Source organism: Rissa tridactyla, chromosome 2, assembly GCF_028500815.1.
Source record: "Rissa tridactyla isolate bRisTri1 chromosome 2, bRisTri1.patW.cur.20221130, whole genome shotgun sequence".
Lineage (NCBI taxonomy): Eukaryota > Metazoa > Chordata > Aves > Charadriiformes > Laridae > Rissa > Rissa tridactyla.
In genome coordinates this window covers 14,898,844-14,914,951 of record NC_071467.1, presented here as the reverse complement: position 1 = coordinate 14,914,951, position 16,108 = coordinate 14,898,844, and the positions used below count along the sequence as shown (strand labels likewise).

At 40.8% G+C, this 16,108-nt stretch overlaps 1 long non-coding RNA gene across 1 annotated transcript; it reads right to left on the bottom strand.

Annotated features, from left to right (window-relative positions):
- Positions 1-2,274: 2,274 nt before the first annotated feature.
- LOC128905273 (uncharacterized) lies at positions 2,275-14,853 on the bottom strand. The gene is made up of 3 exons (XR_008464812.1): positions 14,735-14,853; positions 10,983-11,129; positions 2,275-3,693 (listed from the first exon to the last, which is right to left on the bottom strand). It is a non-coding gene; the product is annotated as an uncharacterized LOC128905273 (long non-coding RNA).
- Between the last annotated feature and the right edge of the window lie 1,255 nt (positions 14,854-16,108).

Here is a 16,108-nt window from a genome sequence, read left to right as displayed (position 1 = left end):
TGATACAGTGAATTTATACTATAAAGACGGTGTTTCACATATAGGTAGCCTTTACGCTTTCAATTCCTCAGATAAATTCAGAAATACTCAGATGGGAATAACTCTAACTGTCAAACTGAATGTCCGCTAGGAAAATGGCTGCTGTTTTGCAGTTAGGTATCCATTCTCGTATTGTCCATGGGAGCTGTGAATTTCCAGTACTGTTGAAACTCAAGTTGCATAAACACACAGTTAAAATTAAAAGCTTATCTTCGAGAGCACGCGTTTGAAGCTGGCACTGTACATGAGGTAGCACAAATCATTGCATTGCCTCTTCTATAAAAATGCTGCCATACAGGCATAGCTTCCCATCCTGTAGCTCTCGCTGAACTTAAGAGTATGACAGTTGCCTACTGGCTTTTCTATGGCCTTGTCAAATAATAATCATCATTTCTTTTCAGAATTTGCAGGTGATTAGAGCCATAGGAAATTATCTTATTTTTACGTGCGACTTCTTGCTTCTGTTCCTAAGGCAATTCTACCCACAGGCCTCTACAAAACGGTCTCTAGATTATTGTACGTGGGCAGCTAGTGGTATGGAGGCCACTTCAAAGGGGTATCTACATCGTGCCTGGGCAGCTGAACACCTTCTCTACTGGGAAATGCTCCCACTGCTCCAGCTGCTGCTGCTCCTGCTGCTACCTGCACCCACGCAGGCCAAGCTGGGGAACACGGTGTAAAGGACAGCCCATGCCCACCAGACGGTTTTGCCTGTAACAGAGATTTATGGACACATTTCATTTTCTTTCCTATTCTTCTGCTTCTTTTGCCATCTAGTTAACAGTGGTCCTACTTTCTGCTTCCAGCTCAAAAATTGGTTCTTGAAGGTCTTGGTGACCCTGCTTTCTTTGTCATTTTTGCTAGTTTCTTTTTGAGGGTCTCTGTATCATGATCATCATCATCACTAGCTTTTCATAAATTAGCAATGCTTGTTTATCAAGCCTGAGATTTCAGGAAAATGGGTGAACTGGCTGCTGCTTTATTGTCAAATGATAACTAATATACAAGCAAAGCCTTGAAGTAAGAGAACAAAATAAGGCAAAGTTACTATACTTATAGAATCATAGAATCATCTAGGTTGGAAGGGACCTTTCAGATCATCAAGTCCAATCATAAGCCTAACGCTGCCAAAACCACCACTAAACCATGTCCCTCAGCACCACGTCTACCTGTCTTTTAAATACCTCCAGGGATGGAGATTCCACCACTTCCCTGGGTAGCATGTTCCAAGGCTTGACAACCCTTTCAGTGAAGAAATTTTTCCTAATATCCAATTTAAACCTCCCCTGGCCCAACTTGTTACTTGGGAGAAGAGACGGACCCCCACCTGTCTGCACCCTCCTTTCAGGTAGTTGTAGAGAGCGATAAGGTCTCCCCTCAGCCTCCTTTTCTCCAGGCTAAACAACCCCAGCTCCCCCAGACACTCCTCATAAGACTTGTGCTCTAGATCCCTCAACAGCTTCGTTGCCCTTCTCTGGACCCGCTCCAGCACCTCAATGTCTTTCTTGTAGCGAGGGGCCCAGAACTGGACACAGTACTCCAGGTGTGGCCTCATCAGTGCTGAGTACAGGAGGACGATCACTTCCCTCGTCCTGCTGGCCACACTATTCCTGATACAAGCCAGGATGCTGTTGGCCGTCTTGGCCACCTGGACACACTGCTGGCTCATATCCAGCCGGCAGTCGACCAACACCCCCAGGTCCTTTTTTGCTGGGCAGCTTTCCAGCCCCTCTTCCCACAGCCCCTCTGCTCCCTCTCTCCATTCTGCCCCGGCTGCAGCGCAGCCTCCCAACCAGAGCTGGGCTTAGAACCACTGCAAACTGTAAACAACTGGAGAATGGAACCATCAGGATTTATGCTTTCCTCCTCAGGTTTTAGAGTATCTTGTATTAAACAGAAAAAAAAGAAATTTCTCCCTCTATTCTATTTTTTTTTTCCAATCAGGAAGTGCTCCTTTTCCACCCTTATGTTTCCAGTGGAACTTGTGATGAACAGAAATCATATTTTCCTGTTTGTAACCAAGCATAATTCAGGGAATACTAGTTCTTACTGCACTTCTCAGCCAAACCTCCACTGACCCTCCCTGGGAGAACTTTACTCGAGTAAAACCTGTAATATGATGACTATTACTAGATTGTAGCTGGAAAATACATAGTATGTACAAACCATTAGTTTTTGCAAACAAAAAAAATAAGTCAAGCTAGCTTGTTTTAAAATTCTTGTTGATAGTTTTAAATTAGAAGCAAAATGAGTGTTGAAGCCAGAAGGGCACCCATCAGGCAGGTGCTGTGATAGGGTGTCGTATGGAAAGGTTTTTGTCCAGTTACATTTCTTAACAGCATCACAGAGCAGAAAAATGTCATAATTTTATGACTAAACTAACAATTCACATTCCTAACCTTGTCTTCTCAATAAGAACAAAGTTATAATTAATACCTTTGCATTTCAGAACATCCAAGCATAAACTGCAGTAGATAAGAACATAGTAGAGATAGCGTTTTTTGTGAAATATTTGTTTCAAAGGTAACAAGCTACCTGAAGAAAACATTTCCCTTAAAGAAACAATTTTCATTCACATTGTAAAGTAATTAAAACTTTTTTCATATCTGCAATTTCTAAAATCTTTATAAAAAATTTATATATGCGTGCAAACACTTTGTGTATCGACTAAAAAGAAATACACGTGCAGACAAGCAGCCTTGACTGAACAACTGCTTTGGCGATGGAGTCCAGCAGTGGGGCTAAACTGAGCTCTTCACGTTTATTAGCAAAAATTTAATTAAGCGTGATGTTGAGCAAACCCTGGGAAATACTAAGTGATTGCACTCGGAAGAAGTGCTTAGTAGTTTGCAGGATCAGGAAGCCATTTAATTTCTGCTCTAACAGCCCTGCTTTAAGTGCAAAGTATTTCTAGAAACAAGATAAGATTTTCTGAAAATTCATTTAAATATTGCAGCTGGAACCCGCTAGGTTTTACGGGTTAACTTGGAAAGGAAGAAACATGAAAGTATTTAAGATCTTAATGTTACGTTTTCCTGTTGCCTGTTTTGTTTTATAAGTGTTGTCAGCCCAGCTGCTTTTTGAAGATAACTTGCTGCACCCTTTTGTTTGTTACTGCAGTTTGAGATGTGTGTGTGCTTTGTTTGTTTTGCCAGAATCAACAAGATCCTGTTGAATATTAAAAAAATTCAATATTTCATTTTCCATGACACTCCAGCAGGCAAACTGTCTATTACAAAATATACTTAAAAGAAGCATTTACAAAAGGGTGCTGAGTTATCCTCTTAAATGTTTGATTTTCATGATAAAATACGTATTACACTTTTTAAATTTTGTTTCATTACCCACTATACATGTATCTGCATGATTGTATTATTGTTCATTCTCCTAAGATTATTTTCCGAGGGTTATTGATTCACCTTCCTGATAACTGCATCAGTATTCCATTCCAGAGATCATTTAAATATAAAGCCTCTTGACCTCATCTCCTACGTGGTTACAGTAAAATATCCTCTCTTCTGGTTCTGTTGGAAATTGTATTTGGAAGATGAAGGCACAGAAAACGCTTACCTTAAATCTTGCTGATTACCATTTCTTTTGCAAAGCACAGACAACGCTGTCTTAATGTGCAGATCTTCAGGAAGCCACGTAATACTGGAATGAAAATTTTATAATTAGGGTCAAATTGTCCACATTTTAAAGGCTCTTTGAAGATACCCTTTTCCAGTAGTTACCGTGATTAACTCCTAACAATGGGCTTGTAATTGCAAAGATGACCTTTGGCACATGGGCTAATGCAGTGCTTTTTTATCTGCAGATAATCTGAAAAAGCATCGCAGCAGGGTGATGGCATCTCCTTCTACTTATCTAATTGGAATCTGAACTCAGAAACCAGGGGCTTGGCTCTGTTGCATACACGTCAATGTTGAGTCAAAGATGCTTTAGGGTATTTGAAACATTCTTATGGGACAGAGAGGACCTATGGGGAAGCCCATGCCCCTCGAAATCACATCTAGAGACTAAGTCCCAGAGGAGGTCTTAAATACCGTAGGATACTTCAAATGGCACTAGACATCTATGTGTGAACAGCTGAATGACATCCTTAATAACCACCACTTAGTATCAGCTAATTCAACTGTCTTGCTCCTGGTTATTTTATTGGAGTTACCCAGCTGTATATTCAATTAGGGCTGTTGATGGGAAAGAACTTCCTGGTTTTCCAGCCAATTCTCCGAGAAGTCATTGCACAATTGTATGATGCAGAACTGACCGTGATGATGTGCTATTATTAAATGTCCCAAGAAATGTGGGACATTTCCTCTTATGCTTTTCCCTTCCTCTTATGCTTTTTGTCAAGTTGCGAAGTCGCCTCTCACCCAAGGATATCTTGGTTTCTGAATTGTCTATCACCAGTCAAAGGGACCAGAGACAGTTGAGCTGTAAGCTGTACATATAAATGATTGTACATAATTACTCTATGCCTGTTTCAGCAGACTCTTCCTGCTTTTGGGGTGTCACTGTTTTCAAGTTGTCCCGAAAAGTACTAATTTCACCCAAGGAGTCACAGCAAGGCAGCAACCTGCTTCCGTTAGGGAAATGAGATCATAAGAAGGAGCAGCAGCTACTGCTGCCACAGCAGATGGGAACAGAGGCAGCAGGAGCTGAGTATTTCCACTTAAACCTCAGGTTTATTCCACTGCTTGCAATATGGCAGGTATTGTAGCTCTTAGGTGTATTTATATATCTCCCATACCCTTCAGGGATGGCTCTCCCCACTGTGTCCCTTGCACCACAGTCAGCCACATATCGCAGTGTTTGACACCTCAGCCCTTGGTAGAAGGGTAGCTTCTGCTCACCCCCTGTGGCAGAAGGGAGACTGAGGCAGTGTCCAAAACCGAATGAGGAACGCAAAGTGAAATTTATAGAGAATTTAGGTGCTGACATAGAAAAAAAGTTCATTAAAAATACCTGTTAACACACACAGGTGTTTAGAGGGCCACTAGCATTGAAGATTTCGCCAGTAGTTACCTAAGGTGCTGTGACTGTATGCCCTGCTACCTGGCTCATACATCTTCACGTTCAATAGGTTTTACAACTGGCAGCACATCCTCAGGTGCTCCACTCCCACATCCACCACTCTCCAGGTGTCAGCAGGTGAGGTCCTAGATCCACAGCAGAGAAGGTAAAACCCACACAGGCAAGCCACACAGGAAGCCCGTAGAGAAGGAGAACTGAAACTTGCTCTCTCAAGACCTTGGCCAGTTGGTTGCCCACTGGACAACCCTTCTACTCCATGGATTTCAGAGGGGAAGCATGGCACACACCCTGTAATGCAGAAAGACAGCAATCCCCTGTGTTGACTGCAACCCATGGGCTCCATGGCTGTGGAAAAATATTACCCCTCATGTATTTGGAATCTTCCGTAGCTTTAAATTTTTTATTTGCAACCCCGTATGTTCAGTTTTGGCAGGCTCTCATCACCAGTGTGCCAGGTTCCCATCATGTGCAGTCAACCTGAGAGCTCCTCAGCTCCAAAGTCCTCTCCGAGCTCCTCTCCAAGCTCCTCTATCTCCCAGCCTTTCCGAGCAGCAAGCCTCAGTGCCAAACTCTGCAAGCTGCCGGAGGGCTGGATCAGCCCCTGGTTCCCAAGGTGCTGTACAACCTCTCGGCACAGCATGTGGGAGGATGTGCAGGCCAAACAGCAAAACACTGCCTTGCGCAAGCGTCCCCGCGCCGTGCAGCCAGAGCCATGTTTACCCAAGCGAAGCCACAAAAACAGTCTGCGGTTGGAGGAGAAGCCGGTCGTACAAAACAGCCTCGAGAGCACATTCAGTTCAGGGCTTGATTTGTCCAGCACATTCCTGCCTATTGCTAAAAAGCAAGCGTCGGGAAGCCCACAGCCTTCTCAAAGGAATAACAGCATAGCTAAATAATGAGTATTGCTACAGATCATATAATATTTTTAGTAAAATAACGTAAGTGGGAATTTGTAAGTAAATATGACAAGTTAACATTCTTTGAACTATGACAATTATAAAATGTGGGTTTCACTCATGTAAAAAGACTGTGAATTGTGAAGAGTTCAGATGTTTAATTTTACCTCTATCAATAATTCTAATTTTATTACTGGCATTAATCACATATAGAAAGCCATATAAATCTTACACGCTTGCTAGGCAAGTGAAGAAAATTAACACTAGTTTAACCAATAGTGTTGAAAATTCTTTGAGAATGCAATGAGGCCAATGACAATAGTGAATATAAATGTTTATGTTGAGCTTCTGTTTTACTTACCCACTTGAAAGTCAGGAATAATTCTATTAACTGTACAAAAACGACACTTGACTATAAGAGTAGAAGCAAAATTACAGTCTGACCTTTTATTGGCAGGTTAATTTTAATAACAGAAAAATAAAAGACAACTCTTATTTAGGAAATAATTTTGTAAATCTGAACGGGACTTGCCCACCAAATGCAGCCTTGGTTTAATATGAAGTATTATTCAATGTGAGAAGCATGGACTTGACTATGATAATTCTCTAAATCACTCAAAAAAAAAAAAAAGACAAGAAAAAAGAGAGCAGATGCTCATTGTGACTACGCCAATACAGAGTTATGCTGTTCCACTGATATACAAGGTGGTTATTCAGCATCGCTAAAGCACCAAGTCTTGTTCAGGCACCTATTTTAACGGGTTACTTTAAGTGTGGCACACTTTGCTCTCACCTAATACTGTGAACCCAGAAATGAAGCACAGCACTGCACTCTTACGGTGTTCACCTGTTTGTTCCTCTGCTGAGAAAATTTTATATACTATGAAATATTTTATAAGTTTTATGAGGAAAATTTTTGAAAATGAACAGAATGTACATAGCAATCTGAGCTTACGTGCCCTATCTTGTGGTTGTAATTCTTTCTGAACATGGCAAAAGGCCAAGGGTGGAATTTTTTTAAAAAGATAAAATATATGAAGAATGTACCACACTGGAGAAACAAAGCTGGTCTTTGCTTTTTCCAGTTATTTCTTTTTTTTTTCTTTAGAGTGCAGGCAATAACTACCCAAGTTTTTAAAACTATCAGCAGATAAAATGCAGAGAAAATGAACTTCAGGCTGTAGAGAAGGGCAGAAACATGACTTTAGGAAATGTACCTTCATGCTTAACAGTTGATGTCCGTAACAAAATGCATCATTACCGCCTGTTCCTCTTGTACCAGTACAGTACAGAAGCAGGTAATGGACAGATATCTGGACGGCTCTGCATGACCTGGTGGAGAACTGCTCAGGGAGAGCAGCTGCGTGCGAGACTGAGCCTGAAGCTTCCCCAATTTCAAAGGTGCTTATAGCTGTCTTTGAAATAAGCTGATCCCATCCTCCCTCTTCCCTACCAGTGAGTTTCACTCCTGATTTTAATGGAATACAGTCAAATCCCAGCTAAATTGCTTTTATCATTACACAGGTTCAAGCCCTCATTGTAGACTCCAAAATGTTTGCATATCTCAGGTCCAGTGAAGAATCATTTTACTAAGGAAGGCTCATTGCCCCCAAACGCCACTCTCCTCCTATTCAGCTTCCCAGGTAGGCTCTCCAGGCTGGAGTTTGAAAAATGATGGAGAGCAGGGAAGAGGAGAGGGGGAGCTTTCCAAAGATTAATGTCAGTCAAAGAATAGTCCAGCTTCCCTACGGAGAGTTACCTGTGCTATGTGGGAGGTAGGGAGGCAAGTTAGTTCTTTGGTTGGCATTGGGAAAAAAGAATTGAACACGACAGAATAGAATCATGATCCATCTTGATTTAATTAATCTGCTGTCTAATTGTCTGTATGTTCAGTCTCTTACACAGGCTAATATTAGCTCTAGCAAACCAGCATATGCAGAAGCAATATGAACATACGGTTTGTTACTACAAGGACTCATATGCTCGCGCCTCAGTGCAAAAGCATTCAGAGCTTCCAGATTGTAAGGACTAATTCTCCAAGTCAAACCTTTCTAATATACGTTCCAAACAGCAGTAACTCCTTTCCGTGTGCTGAATTATTGTTATTATTATCAACATAGTGAAAAGCCCAGTGGCCTAAAGCAGATATTTTGGCTATTCTTCCAAGACTGCAAACTTTGGGACAGAGATTTTGTTTGTGCTAGATAGTGAAAAACATCTCTTATACCACCAGTGTCTCTGAAGACTGCGCTGGAAGAAACACTGTGCTCTTCAAGGCTTTATTTTCCTCAGGGCCCTGTTGTAATCTCATTTACCTTAAGCACTGTGCGAATTTAAACAGGCCCTGGACAAGCTTTTTTCTGTGAAGCATAAGATAAAGAACATTACTATGGCCAGTACCACTATTACAAGGACATTTAAACTTGCGTTTATGAAGGTTGCCACCAGTAAATTAAAGATTACAATAGGGCCCAAACAGTGATAATCTAAAGGAAACAGCAAAGAAAGAGATGACATCGATTACAGTACTTCGTCAAAAAGCCTGAGATGAAACTCAGTCACTACAGTGAAATGAACAAATACCGGAAAATGGAGTAGCATCCTATTTTTACCTGGGTTTTCTGAAGAACATGAATTGAAGTGATGTTCAGTGCAAGATCCAGATACTGCAAAAACTTGCACAACTGCATAAAATATAGTCTTAGAGTGTTGAGAGTAAGGGGAGGGGGGGGAAAGGCCAACCCCAAAGCTTTTGAGATGTTATGTGCTTTTTGTGGTTGTAGACTACTGCTTCTCCTTTTTTTTCAGCGTTCGCATTCTTTGTCACAATACCCTATAATTCTTTAAGTCGTCAGATCAATCGCTTTGGAGCATAATTACTGCTGGCTATTTGTTTAAGGCTAGTATATACACTTGCTTTCCTTCTGTGTAATTTCCTGTTATTTTTAGCTTTATAGTTAAGGCACTTAAATCCTATTCAGTGCGAAGAATCCAAGCACTTCCTAGGTGCGTATGCAACACAGAGAGCTAGTTCTGCAACACACGTAGAGAAGAACCAAAACTTTGCCTCCTTGAAGCCTCATCCCTGGAAATGTTGAAGGCCAGGCTGGATGGGACTTTGAGCAGCCTGGTCTAGCGGAAGGTGTCCCTGCCCAGGGCAGGGGGGTTGGAACTACATGATCTTTAAGGTCCCTACCAACCCAAACCACTCTATGGCACTATGACACCTCACTTTATACTAACAATTCTTTGCATATCTTGAGACAGCAAATGGCCATCTCAGCCTTAGGGACAGCTCGTTGACAACTGTGTAGGTACTACAGTGTAGGTACTACTCTACGACTTCAGCAAAAATCCTGAGCAGCACCATAGTCCATCCCATGGTAGCACCTTCTTCTCCATAGAGGAGCTTTATAGAAGTTGTCTTTGGCTGAGCGGAGCCCTTCTGCACAGAAGCTGAGTAATACAGGTCTTCACAGCTGACCCTTTCTCGACTCTTACGATGTAGATCAAAGCACGGGGACTAATAAAGTTGGGGGTTTTTTAGCAGGCATAGTACTTGGATACACAGAAGCTAGAAAGACAGAGGTTTGTTAATACAAAAAGAGATTTTTGTCCAAGACTGCCCCCATCTGTTACTGCTTCACAACTGAAAAAAATGTTTAAAACTGATGTAAATTCTCCTTCTCATACCTGATAAAGTGAGATTTCCGGTATACTGATATTTAGTATTGATGTTTATTGGAATAATTTACCGACAGTTATTTCAGCTGCTTAAATGCTCCTGAAATACAAAAGTGGAAGGCATACTGAATTTCTTCAGTGAGTATTTGAGTGGGGTTAATTTTATAGAGCTGTTTGCAACTAATAAAATATTCATATTTTCTTGGCTTTCTTATTTACATTTTGTATAAAATTATTTTGAAACACAGGCTACGATTTTTTACAATAACAGCTTTCTCTTTGGCAAATACAAATCGCAGTACCATTTCTCTTTCATAAAATTTCTGCTAAGGTCAATTCAATATTTTATGTGTGGAAAGCTAACTTTATATGTTTAACATATGCTTAAATAAATATTGGAAAACTAATTCTGTTCTTGAAAATTCTAATTGTAATGCTTAAAAATATGTAGGGGAACAAAGCACCCTTCTCTGAATCTCTTCATCCACTTCAAATCCCTTAAAACAAAAGCAGCAAAGAGAACCAGGCTGTTTAAAACTGACCAAAGAAAACAGTTTAGATGAATAAAATCTGTGAACAAATTGCTGTCTTAAAGGAGAGTTTTGTTCAGGTGTTTATTCAGTGGCAAAAATAACTTGTGTGTTGTCATGTGATGTTATTCTAGAATATAACTCCATAATGATTTTTCAGTCTAGTGAACAGACACGCTTTTCTAAAAATTGCAAATAAGAAAAACTGAAAATTCCTAGTTTTACATTAATCAACAAGCTGGAAAAATCGATCATTGGACAGCATTTAACAAATCTTGCTCCACTTGTCAAGAATTTTCCTCTCATGGACACGTGTATTAGAAAAGTGCTTAAAGTACACTGAGGCAGACCAGAGATGTGTAGTTATAGTGTTCAGGAGTATATAGGGTAGAAGCTCAGACAAGAAGCTCAATAGGAGACAAACAAAAAGCTCTGCTTCTCTCAGGCAATAGCTTAAGATACATGTTATTTTGAAAGGAATTCTTCCTTGTTCCAGACATCTCTTGTATTCATTACTCAAGGTATATATTACAGAGACCACCATGGTATTGCTTCCAGCTCTTACTGAGTTTATATATTCATTTCAGCCTGGATTTCATTCCAAAGAAAATTACTTCTGGCACAGACAGCCAGAATCTGTAGGTCTTCTGCTTATTCAGTAAAAAATGGGGGGAACCCTTTCCTCACTGCTTTATATCATACACTGGTGGGCTGCAACTTAATCTGCACTGCAGCGTAATCAGTGAAAAGAAATCTATGTTCCCTCTTGCCAGACTGATGCCGTGTTTCTGCCTACCTATTTCCAGCTGCTGGTAGATCCAAACATTGTAAAGTCTGGTCTTTCCTCTTTCCTGCCTCTTGCCTCCGTGCTGGCAGTCTCCCAGGATTTGCCCATCAAGTGCAGCGCTCTCTTGGGCCGGATGATGAAGTCTCGGCACGCAGTCTGGGAACAAGAGGGAGCAGTGATTACAGATTTTGCATTTTGACTGCAATGTTGTTTATTAATGCTTTCTCCCATAACTTCCTCATAGACACACTGATGAAGCACAGGCTGGATAAGTGGATGGTGATGTGAATTGAAAACTGGCTGAATTTCTGGGCTGAAGGGGTTGTGGTCAGCAGCATGAAGTCCAACTGGAGGTCAGTCACTAGTGGTGTACCCCAGGGGTTGACTGGAGCCAATAATATTTAATTTTTTCGATGCTTGAGAGTGCACCTCAAACAAGTTTTCAGATAGTAACAAACTGGAAGGAGTGGCTTATACACCAGAGGGTTGTGCTACCCCTCAGAAAGCTGGAGAAATGGCGCAACAGGAACCTCATGAAGTTCAGCAAAGGGTAGCACAAGGTCCTGCCCCCGTAGAGGAATAACTCCTGGCATCAGTACACACTGGTGGCCAACTGTCTGAAAAGCAGCCTTGTAGAAAAGGTCCTGGAGGTCCTGGTGGACAAGCTATGCCAGCAATGTGCCCTCACAGAAAAGCAGGCCAACAACCTCCTGGTCTGCATGGGAGAGATAATTGCCAGCTGGTTGAGGGAGGTGATCCTTCCCTTCTACACAGCCCTGGTGAGGCTGCATCTGGATGCTGGGTCAAGTTCTGGGCTCCCCAGTACGAGAGAAACATGGACTTACTGGAGTGAGTTCAGTGAAAGGCCACAAAGATAAGGGGTTGGAGAATCTTTCATAAGAGGAGAAGCTGAGAGAGCTGAGACTGTTCAGCTGAGAGAAGCGAAAGTTCAGGAAGATCTTATCCATATGCATAAACACCTGATGGGAGGGAAGGAAGGAGAGGGAGCAAGACTCTTCTCAGTGGTGCCAAGAAACAGGGTAAAAAGCAATGGTCACAACGTGAAACATGAGAAATTTTACCTGAACACAAGAAAATCCCCTTTTTGTTTTCACTGTGAAGGTGGTCAAACACTGGAGTAGGTTGCTCAGAAAGGCTATGGAGTCGCCATTCTTGGAGATACTCATAACTCAACTTGACATGGCCCTGGACAACCTACTCTAGCTGACCCTCCTTCAACAGGGAGGGTTGGACTAGATGATCTCAAGGGGTGCCTTCCAACCTCAGTGAGTCTGTGATCCTGTGTAATGCTCATGGATCCAGAACACTGCCCAGCAAGAGACCAGGAAACTCTTCCTTCTCCTCACAGCCTGAGCGAGAACAAGCACATGTGAGCCCTTCATGTCCAGTGAGGTAAGGTGGGCCCCTACTGTGCGAGCACATACGCGCATCAGAGAGGAGAACATCACTTCTCTGGTGGACTGCCTTTTCACTGCACCTGCAGGGAGGCTATGGGTGTAGGAATTACACCCATGGCTGGGGCTAATTTCTTGGCAGGCTGAACTCAGCCTCCCTGCTGGTCATGGACTATAATGTGTGGCTGAACTCTCTCCCTAAATGGATCTGGATAAGCTACACTTGCCAGAGGCTAAGAAGAGGGAGCTTAGCTCCCACCCGTGTCTCCAGGATCATACAAGTAACATGTCTGTTCCTCAGCATTGGCCAGAAAAGAGCTCAGCAACCAGCTCAGATGTTTAAGTGTAAACCCAGGATAGATGAATTTCACCTCACAAATCTAAAAGGATCCAATTAGAATGCAAAATGACAACCTAACTTTACAAAACACTAAACTCATCATTCTTCCTGTTACCTTCTGGGAACCCTCATACTGAGAGATGAACAGAAAAATAAATGACCAAGAAATACTTGTATATTTCCATCTCCCTATGCTCCCTTTGCTAGTTTTGCTCCTTTCTCTGCACATTTGGAGGAGCAGGACCAACACTAAACACGAACAGTTACACTTCAATGGCCATGGCATCAATCTGGCTTCCTACGGATCCCTTTCACTTACCTCATTATATGTAATAAGCTTCAGATGAATAAACCTAGCAGCTCACTAAAGTGCTGACAGCACTGAAATCTTCTAAAATGTATCAAGGAAATGAAAATGACTCATCAGACACGCCAACCGATAACGAAGCAAAGCTGGACTATTCTGGCAGTTCCTGCCTAAAAACAGAGCTGTAAAAAGCCACATTTGTGGGGCTGATAAGAGAGAAACAGCTGTAGCACAAAGTAAGTCACTAGGAAAAAAACATTTAACAAAACATAACTACCCTTTTCAGAAGACATTTCACTGCATATTCGTATCACAAAATAACTGTGACATCGTTTTAACTACTGAGGACAAGAAACTTTGAAAAGCAAGCATGGCTAATATGTAAAAGATAGTGTATCACAATTACATTTTTCATTAAAACAGGTCTTTTTTGTGTTTTTAATTTGGGAAGAACACAGTCCTAAGTCCTTCTCTGATCTCTCAGCACATGACTACAGAAATCACTTAATTATTGCAAGCGTTGACAGACTGATCTTGGCAAACCCCCTTCCAAAGAGCATTGTATGTACATTTATATAATAAGAATTACATATTTAATATGAACTTTTAATAAGATTTAATTTATTTAATCATATTTAATAAGAATTACAAAATTTAAAGCAAAAGTCACCTATGCTTTACCTCAAGTATTACTTCAATTACCTCTGTCTTTGTGTTCTTCAGTTCTTTCAAAAGCAGGAAAAAAAGTATTTCTAGGAATTTTGTTAGGCCTAGGGACTAGTTCAAGTCAAATGGATATGGATATACATAGTCAAAATCTTTGAATATGACTGGAGATTTTGGATGCTAGGGGAAAGAGGGCATTTAAAAATGTACATCTCTTTGTAAGATACATTAGTTTAGGATATGAAAACACTAGTCACCTTTAAAAACATCATTGTAATAAAATAATACAAGACTTGATTAGTTTTTAATTATTTGCAATTCAAAAATATTCCCCAAACTTGATATTCTTATTTCACAAAAGTCTTGTCAAAAACGGTACCGCAATTAGCATTGCATTTATTAATATATCAGAAAAAGTCAGAAAAATATTCTAGGTATTCTAAAAAGCAGAAGATATTAAAAAAAGATAAGGATTGATAATTACAGCAAAATTCTTCCCCACAGGCACCCAAAATATCCATTGTTTTTGTTTCTGTTCAGTTCCCACAAGTACTGCTGTCAGTGATCCATTACTTGGTTCAATTGCACTATCAGATATTCAGCCCAGTTCACTTTGAGCTCACCAGCCCGCGCTAATTCTGTTATTTGTGGCACTGGCCTTGGATTAGTGGAATTGTTTCCAGCTGCGTTTTCAATATCATTCCCATGTAATCCTATTTATGGAAATTTCATGGAATCTATACTAGCCAAGCAAAGAATGGACAGTATCTTGTTGGTTTGAATACTTTTAAAATGTGGTGGCTGTAAATCAATGTTATTTCTTTTGAAATCACAACTCAAAATAGTGGAAGGTAAATTCATGGGGCCAATTCACATTCAGCAAATTTCTTCTCAAAACTCTGTGGGGTCTTTTTTGGAAGAAAGACGAGAAGGAGATATTGGTAAATCATTTGAACATTAATATTGTGCGTATTGTGATCTTACTCTATTTCCAGATGTGCAACTTATACAAATTCTTCCAGGGAAGCTTTACCTTTTAACTTTTAGCTTGAACTTTTGAACAACATGAGCTCTCCCTTGGAATTATGCAAGATCTACTGTGCTCTCCAGAGGAAGCTGAGTAAAGCTCAAAGGTGACAAGCATGATTCACTGTAAAAAAGGGGACAAATAGTGTAAAAATAGCATCGTAAATCAGGAAAATAAACTGATATTAATATAATCAGCTGTTACCCTTGAAAACATATACTTTGCATAAACTAAAAATATTAGTTTCATTGTGGATGCAAACAGGTAATTAAAAATTAAAGTATAAAGTCATTTGAAGGCTCCAGAGAGTTACAGAATCTATCGGTCTGTGGGATCCTCAAGACTTTTTACTGTGAGTCCCAGTACTGTGACTAGATGCAGCCACAGGAGGGTGCTCGTGGACTTTGTATACTACATTATAAATCCGGAAAAAAAAGAGGAAGGAAAAAAAAGAAAAAAAAAAAAAGAGAGGGGGAGTCAGAGTCGCCCTTTGGCAGGCCGTTTCTTGTCCTGCCACGAAATACATAAGCCAGCAAGCAGTCATAGATTAGGCTGATTTATCTTTCTACATTTACTGAGTCTTCAAGGGCATTGCAAATAGACCTATTCATCTGCTTGTCTTCTGGACATTATTGTTTAGCTAAATACATAAATTAGGGACTGAAACGGTACAAAATGGATCACATTTAGCATTAATGATCTGAACATCTTATTGCTTCAGAGGAATCGTTATCCTGCAAGCTATTCTCCTCTTGACTGGTACAAAGTGATAGCCACTGCACACAGCTGGCAGTGTATCAGAGTAACTGCAGAGGGATCTAGGGATGCTTTTTAGATCTAGGAATTCCTTTAAACCATTGCTATAGAAAACAAACGGACATAAAAGAGTTTATTTAAAGCTCAAACACTTCTGCAGTTTCAGAGGAAAGATAGCTGTGCACTGTGACTGGACAAGAGCCTGCAGGACTAGGAACCTTACTTGGCAACAGAAGGTCCTGTTTTGCAAAGTTTAGTCACAGTCACCTCCCCGGGACTGACTGCATTCCTCTTCCCGGGAAGGGGCTCCCACTGACATTAAAAAAGGGATGCACATCTCTGCCTCACCTGTGCCTGCTCTTTCTTAACTGCAGTCATTTGCAATTTTATACAGATGACCAGGCACATTGTAATGAATATTTTCATTCACCTCTTAAATTCTTGGCACTTTGTTACCAGTACCTCAATTGTAATTTCAGTAGAATATACCACGGGGTAACTCGTATTTCTATACGAATATAGATTCCGCAATTCCAATGTCTATGCATATGGCAAAAACGTGCATATATACTACGATGTTTTTAATGCAGGTTTATGCTAAGCCAGACAATTACTGGAACACTT